At 48.3% G+C, this 8,617-nt stretch overlaps 1 long non-coding RNA gene across 1 annotated transcript; it reads right to left on the bottom strand.

Annotated features, from left to right (window-relative positions):
* Positions 1 to 229: 229 nt before the first annotated feature.
* LOC147965159 (uncharacterized) lies at positions 230 to 1,055 on the bottom strand. The gene is made up of 2 exons (XR_015607374.1): positions 680 to 1,055; positions 230 to 591 (listed from the first exon to the last, which is right to left on the bottom strand). It is a non-coding gene; the product is annotated as an uncharacterized LOC147965159 (long non-coding RNA).
* Positions 1,056 to 8,617: the final 7,562 nt, after the last annotated feature.

The raw sequence follows: 8,617 nt of genomic DNA, 5'->3' as shown, positions 1-8,617 counted from the left end.
GTTTTCCTCCACGAGGAACATGGCAAACCAGCAGAGGCATGCAGCATGTGGCGGCTCCATGCATAAAACTACCCGTACTTTGTTTTCTCCAAAGCTATGAGAACGTACAAGAGTGCTCACACACTTACGCATTAACACAAACACATGCAGTGCGTAGTAGCACACATAAACTGGAAACATTAAGTTAGGAAAGGTCTATGCAGATTATGCCAGAATTTGTGAAGACACCTGAAACCAAACTTTTGCAGCATCTGCAGTCGTCCAAGTATAGATTTTCCAAAAACACACACGGCCGTTCGGTTGCACTATCTGCAGCCGTCCAAGTACAACCACAATGGCAGCTATCGAGCAGACCAAGTGCAGCACCCATTGCACGGAGATTCCCGTCATTGCTGACCCTCCGGCGAACTTCCCTACCACCTCGTCGTGGACCTCTCCCTGCTGGTAACATGCTCCGGCGAACTTCGCCAGCCTACTTCACCGCCTCCGTCCCCGTACTCGTCGGCTGCGGTGTCGCGCTCCTCTTCCACCGCTCCTCCTCCTCCGGCGCAGCGCCCCTTGCCCACAAGGCCGCCGCGGGCAAGGCCCTCGCTGCCAAGAAGGAGCATGAGGCCGAACACAACGATGGCCGGAGGAAGCAGCGACGAGCGCCGTTGGTGCTGCGGTGGTGGAGCCCTACCTGGAGGAGGCTGATGGTGGCGGAGCCCCACAGGGAGGAGGCAGAAGGCGGAAGCAGGTGGCGCAGCAAGGAGGAGGCGGAAGACAGGAGCCCTGCCGTAGGTTAGTGGCGCGCGAAGTGGAGCTCCGGCGGCGGCGCGACACGGGGCTTCGGCGGCGGCGCGAAGTGGATCTAGGGGCCGCCTCGGCGCGCAGGGATGTCGGGTCTCGGCTATGCGCGGGATCACGGGAATCCGGTAACGCGGTCGTGCGGGGGTCCGGTGGCGCCAGGAGATGCGGCAGGCTAGTGGGAGGTGGCGGCGGCGGCGGGTGACGCTAGGGCCAGGTGGCCGGCGGCGGGAGGTGGTCGGGAGGATCTGGGGAGAGGTGGTACGGGAGGGAGGGTGGGCCGCTTGGAGGGGTTAGATGGATGGACCGACCAGTTTTTTCTTTTTTTGGCGTTTCTGCGATCTCAGAAACATGTGCGTCGCCCATATATAGCACTCGCTGTGATCCAAATCCAAATAACTATTCTGATCCCAGGATCAGAATAGTGTTACTATATATAGACACACACACACAAACACTTATAAGGACATGCTTGCCTAACCAAATTAAACATCCACTTACATAGGTGGCTACTACAACCATGGCATCTGCACACACCAAAGTAAACTATTACATGCATAATTACATAGGTGGCTACTACACACACGCCATTTCCACACACCAACAATAAAGTAAACTATATATTACATGCATGATTAACTAGCATAAACGATCGTCTGATCATCATCTACTTCTTGTGACACTTGCTCTGCTTGTGGCTCGATCCGGGCTTGTCGATTTTGGTAACGAGGCACTTCCTCATGTCAACGATCTGCCTCTGCATCTCGTAGCATGTGTACACGCTCTTGGCCATGAACCTGAGGTGAGGTTCATCCAGTTGTGGCATCCAGGCCCCGTGCCAGGATACAAGACTTGTTCTCCAGGCATCCTGCTTCATCTTTTCATAGTAGGGGTTGATGATGGCCGAGGCGAGTTCGATCAGGGAGTCCTTCGTGTTGCCCCAGACCCTGTAGTGGTCATGGATTTCGACAAGGTTCTTGGAGGCCAAGCCCGTAACACGGAGTGCGTTAACATCGTTGGTGGTTTCCACCATGGCGAACTTCTAGTTTGAGCTGTTGACAAACCTGTTGAAACGGTCGCAAGGCTCTGTGGCCATACAGTAGTGGTAGATGAGGACATGATGGCCCGCACAAAACTGGGCAATGGCAACCTTCTGATCTATGCCGAGACGACCTGTAGTATACTAGATGTCGATGCCGACAACCTTGTACTAGTCTCGAGCAAGCAACTGCTCAACGCTGTTGATGTAGTCGTCCACCACGGCTGGGTCGATGGTTTACACAACTAAGAGATCCGTCTCCCTCACGTGGGTCTCCACTCTATGCTCGCCGAACTCCATTGGAGCGTCGCTGGACATCCCCTCTATATGTGTTGTCGTGGGTGTGCTTGTTGTGTTGTGGGGAGCGATCGAAAGGTTGCATATACTAAGGTTATAATGGCCGCGAGAATTAAAGGGGAAGCTAGACGGCCAGGAATATCGGCAGGCCCTGATGGTAATTCTAATTTGCACCGTGTAACTCCATGGTGCCGCACGTAACTGCATCGCGTGGCAACGCGCGCGATGCAGCCGCATGCATATGGGGCCCTCGACGTGATCGTGCGCACGCCCAACAGCTGGTAGAGCGCGCGCGGAGGGACACGGGTAGAGCGCTTCGCGGTCGCCTCAATGGCGATCAACCATCTCTATCTCTACTCTTATAAAAGACCGAGTTGGTGATGATGGTGTGCCTGCCATCGTGTAATATAGACCGTCTGATCTATATCTGACGGTTAGAAAGCAAACTATGACAATTTTGCAAAAAGATACCCGCACCTCTCTCCACACTTGCAGATAAGGACTTCTCTCGTTCATCCTTTTCTCTCACAAGATAAACTACTCATACAAATGTATCTTGATGTTCCGTGCAATGCACAGGCATCTTGCTAGCATATATATGCATATAGCAGTTGAACACGCAAGGAAAAGCTGTCCACAAGCCGAGCGCGCTGACGGACGTGAGTAGAGCGCACCAACTGACGTGACAGAGTGCGATGCGGCGCCTAACAGCAAGCAGAGCTTGCTGAGGGACGTGAGCAGAGGACGACACACTGATATGAGGCAAATAAGACGAACTGTGCAAGCGGTGTCAGAGACATCAAGCACGAATCAGATTAGAGTTGCGTGTGTGATACGTGGCATATAGTTGATCCATCCGAGCTGTTAGTGATGGAATAAGACGTGTGTGTTGCGGGAAAACGTTTGCTGGTAAATTACCTTAAATTTAACCAAAACAATGTTAATGCATGTTACAAAAATTGTATAGCTGAAAACTATGTTCAAATACGACTCTAACGATATAATCTTTGGCGACATGCATTCATATTTTATTAGTTAAATCCTACTTATAAACCAGGATGGGGGTATAGTAGGTAATTAAATCGCAAACTTTTTTTATTAAACGTGTCCTCTCGCATGTCTTGTCACCCAGCTGCTGCAGACGGCTTACATCGCAAGCTTGCGCAGCGTGCGGGGGCGTTCTTTTGGCCAAACGATGGTGCCAATGAATTGTCGGTGAGCCCGTTCCCGCACAACCTCACAGGTTCCCACGCAAGCTTCCCGCCCGACTCGGTGAAATCCCCCGAAATCGCAATGCTTACCGGCCTGCTATAAAAACCCTCATGGCCGGTGAGTCCTGGTCGCATTTTCCCCTCCCTCCCTGTAGCTTATCTCGTCTGCTTCTCCCACAATTGCCAATGGCACGGGTCCGTCGTTGTCGCTCAGCCACTCCGCCGTCATTAGAGGACAGCTCCAGCTAGGAGGCTACACCGCGGCAGCGGAGCAGTCCCCGATGTAGTGTAGTGCATGCGGCGTCCCTGTTGGGTGTGCACGAAACACCCACCACACGCTCTGCTGGCGCTGCTCGTCGGCAGCTATTGCCGGCCGCCGTTGCCGCCAGACCACCGTCGAAAGGCAGGGCCATCTCCCGCTCCGCCGCCGCGGCCTGAAGGCGGGAGGTGGCCGTCGTGACCACCACCCCACTACCGGCCACAGTGGCCATCACTCGCTCTGCCACCGCGGCCCGAAGACGGGAGATGGTGGTCGTGGCCGCCACCCCATCATCGGCCGCCGTGTCCACTAGCCCACCATCGACCGCCGGGATTATCACCCACTCCACCGCCGTGGCCCGAAGGCGGGAGCCGGAGGTGGAGGCCCGCACGTGCGTCAGCGACCTTGCGCGCTACATTGACTTCCTGCGGGAGGAGGAGGAGCACCTCGTCGAGCATGCAAAGAGACTTACTGCAGCCATGGCCGTAGCACACGCCCACGCAAATGCGAGGAATCAGGAGATCTACAAGCAGTCCGGCCGCTTCGAGAGGGATCATCTGGAGCGGCAGTGGTCGTTCGAGCTGGCAAGCGTTGCTGAACGTGCAGCACCGGCAGGCACCGTGTTGCATTTGTCCAGCTCGTCGGTAGGCTCCTCCTCCTCCTCAGCCTCTTATTGAGGGGGTGAGCGCGCTCGGCAGAGGAGAGATTTCCGAAAGTAGCACAAAGCCCTTGCGTGGTAGTAGTAGTATTTACGGGCTATTTTGTTCAGTTCATCTGACTATAGATGTGTGGTCGAACTGTACAATGTACTTAAAATTAGCTAGTATATATAGTTGAACTAGCTATTTCAGTACGTGGTTGGCAACAATTCGGGAGAAGTTTGGTCGGTTCAGCTATTGAGTTGAACTGTTTGTATAAATTAATAACACTGCTTAATCTAAGAATGAAATCTATGCTTAATTACTGAATTTTAGTTGCAAAAATTAGATAGTGCTAATGATTTCTAGCTGCATATATTGACAAATCGTAGTGTTACAAGGATTGACAAATGGCAACGTTACTAGATCTACAAATATAAATCTTTCTAGTTTGACAAATGGCAACATAGCCAATAATTGTTTGTACGTGGTTGCACACGGGTCATCAAAAACAACCGTTTGCGTTGAAGGGATGCACAAATCCTGCGCTGCTCCCACTTTGCATATGGGCGGTCTATCTAAAATGTTTGCGATAAAGAGCTGCACAAATTCTGCTCGGCACATTTTCCCTTGGCTTCCTGGGGAAGCTGTCGGTTTGCATACGGGTGTTCTAACTAAAATGTTTGCAATGAGTGTTTTATAGTTAAAAATCGAATTAAACTAGGGAAACCGAATTAAACCTGGGGAAGCTGACAATTTTTTTACCACGACATGTTGATGCCGCTCCATGATAGCATGCCAAGTTTCACCAATTTGAGACGAGTTTTGGATTTACTAGAATTTAAAAACTAGGCATCTCAATGTTTGCAGCCGAGTGATGGTGGCAGGGTGTTTGAAATTCATTACCATTTCTTGCATGGGACCTAAGCATGCACCCAAGGACACATATTTGATTTTTCAACTAGTTTATATGCACTGGAGAATGTGCATGTAGTTCAAATTTGAATTATGCACATAAAATGCCTGGAATACCCAGTTAATTTATAAAAATGTCCAAACAAACCCTGAAAAATTCCAAAATTGAACACAACACTCTTGTTGTTCTATGTTGACACTTAAATTTTTTTGAAAGCAATAAGAGGCAACGTATATCGTTTCGTCCCCAAAGGTGGCACGTTCCCTACGGAAACCATCACATTTGTTGTGAGAAGCTTATACCCAAACCTTCCCAAAATTGGACAAATTTTTTACCACAACATGTTGATGCCGCTCCATGATAGCATGCCAAATTTCGTGAATTTCAGACGAGTTTTTGATTTACTATAATTTAAAAACCAGGTATCTCAATGTTTGCGGCCGAGTGACGGTGGCAGGGTGTTTGAAATTCATTCCCATTTCTTGCATTGGACCTAAGCATGCAACCAAGGACACATATTTGATTTTTCAACTAGTTTATATGCACTAGGGAATGTGCATATAGTTCAAATTTTAATTATGCACATAAAATGCCTGGAAAACCCAGTTAACGTATAAAAATGTCTAAACGAACCGCGAAAAATTCCAAAATTGAACACAACACTCTTGTTGTTCTATGTTGACACTCGATTTTTTTAAAGCAATAAGAGGCAACTGATATCATTTCATCCCCAAAGGTGGCACGTTCCCTACCGAAACCATCACGCTTGTTGTGTGAAGCTCTGGTTTGTGAGAAGCTTATACCCAAACCTGACCCAAATGGGACAAATTGTTTACCACGACATGTTGATGCCGCTCCATCATAGCATGCTAAGTTTCATGAATTTCAGGAGTTTTGGATTTACTAGAATTTAAAAACCAGGTATCTCGATGTTTGCGGCCGAGTGACGGTGGTAGGGTGCTTGAAATTCATTCCCATTTCTTGCATGGGACCTAATCATGCACCCAAGGACACATATTTGATTTTTCAACCGGTTTATATGTGGTGGAGAATGTGCATGCAGTTCAAATTTGAATTATGCACATAAAATCCCTGGAAAACCGAGTTAATGTATAATAATGTCGAAACGAACCTCGAAAAATTCCAAAATTGAACACAACACTCTTGTTGTTCTATGTTGACACTCGAAATTTTTTCAAAGCAATAAGAGGCAGTAGATATCGTATCATCCCCAAAGGTGGCACGTTCCCTACCGAAACCATCACGCTTGTTGTGAGAAGCTCTGGTTTGTGAGAAGCTTATACCCAAACCTGCCCCAAATGGGACAATTTTTTTACCACGGAATGTTGATGCCGCTCCATGATAGCATGCCAAGTTTCATGAATTTCAGACGAGTTTTGGATTTACTAGAATTTAAAAACCAGGTATCTCAATGTTTACAGCCGAGTGACGGTGGCAGGGTGTTTGAAATTCATTCCCATTTCTTGCATGGGACCTAAGAATGCACCCAAGGACACATATTTGATTTTCCAACCAGTTTATATGCACTAGAGAATGTGCATGTAGTTCCAATTTGAATTATGCACATAAAATGCCTGGAATACCCAGTTAATGTATAATAATCTCCAAATGAACCCCAAAAATTCCAAAATTGAACACATTACTCTCTTGTTGTTCTATGTTAACACTCGAATTTTTTTCAAAGCAATAAGAGGCAACGGGTATCGTTTCGTCCCCAAAGGTGGCACGTTCCCTACCGAAACCATCACGCTTGTTGTTGTGAGAAGCTCTGGTTTGTGAGAAGCTTATACCAAAACCTGCCCCAAATGGGAATATTTTTTTACCACGGCATGTTGATGCCGCTCCATGATAGCATGGCAAGTTTCATGAAGTTCAGACGAGTTTTGGATTTACTATAATTTAAAAACTAGGTATCTCAATGTTTGCGGCCGAGTGACGGTGGTAGGGTGGTTGAAATTCATTCCAATTTCTTGCATGGGACCTAAGCATGCAACCAAGGATACACATTTGATTTTTCAACCAGTTTATATGCACGAGAGCATGTGCATGTAGTTCAAATTTGAATTATGCGCATAAAATGCCTAGAAAAACCAGTTAATGTATAAAAATGTCCAAACGAACCCTGAATAATTCCAATTTTTTGGCGACACACCTATAGTTGCATGTTCACTGCAGATAAAAGTTCTAGCAATTGAAACACCGTCCATGGCTGCTGTGACCCCATTATGTAATTCAAATCAAGAAGAAAAATCAAGTAGATCACACACAGTTTATTATAACCATCTGTGTGAGATGCAGCACAAAATATCTTCAAACCGTGTTTGGATAAGGGACCGTATCTCATGACACTTTGCGCGCCAGTTTTTTGGCTGAAGCGATTCCAAATTTTCGGATTCCATGAAAATATCTACCTCCCCGCCCCCTCCCCCTTACCAAAAGCCACATTTCCCCTGTTTTCGCCGTCTTTTCCAAGTTGAAACCTTCACTCCTTGCTTGCAGCACCGCCGCCTCCTTGCCGGCGACCTGCCTTCACGCTGCTCGGCCTCGCCTATCTAGGAAGGTAATCCACACCCGACCCCCATCCTCCTCCTCCTTCCACATCCCACATGCCCCGACCGCCGGCTCGAGCGTGACACCTTCCACCCAAACCACCGACCCCTCCACCAAATAAGCGCCAACCTAAGCCATGGTGCACGTAGTATAGCTAGGACCTCAAGAAGCATTTGGCAGCGGAGAAGCAAATTGTGGCCGCACGCGCGGATGATGTCGCGATGGTTGCCATTCGTGTCGACCCCCAGATCTTGAAGGAGCACCTTGCCATTTGCTAGCTATGCCGGTTAAGCATGCTCGGGTTACCAGTTGCGTGTGCTGCTTGTAACACCCACAATGCGGCTATATCTCCCACGTGTCGGGGCATTATAGGTATAGCCGCATGGTAGATTTGTCGCAAGAGGGGTAATCTTCACACAATCCCATGTACTAAATAAGAAAGGGATAAAGAGTTGGCTTACAATCACCACTTCACACAAATACAAGTTAACCATACACCATCCAGAATACAATCAATGTCCGACTACGGAACCAAAATAAAAGAAGACAACCCCAAATGCTAGATCCCCGATCGTCCCAACTGGGCTCCACTATTGATCAACAAGAAATGAAACAACACAACGAACGCGATCTTCATCGAGCTCCCACTTGAGCTCAGTTGCATCACCTGCACTGGTATCATCGGCACCTGCAACTGTTTGGAAGTATCTGTGAGCCACGAGGACTCAGCAATCTCACACCTGTGAGATCAAGACTATTTAAGCTTAAGGGTAGGAAAGGGTAGTGAGGTGGAGCTGCAGCAAGCACTAAGCATATATGGTGGCTAACATATGCAAATAAGAGCGAGAAGAGAAGCAACGCAACGGTCGAGAAGCTAGAAGTGATCAAGAAGTGATCCTA

The sequence above is a fragment of the Triticum urartu genome, chromosome 6A, assembly GCF_056163025.1.
Source record: "Triticum urartu cultivar PI428250 chromosome 6A, HENAU_Tu73, whole genome shotgun sequence".
Taxonomy (NCBI): domain Eukaryota; kingdom Viridiplantae; phylum Streptophyta; class Magnoliopsida; order Poales; family Poaceae; genus Triticum; species Triticum urartu.
Note: the sequence above shows the minus strand (reverse complement) of the source record. Positions and strands in the feature narration are given on the sequence as shown.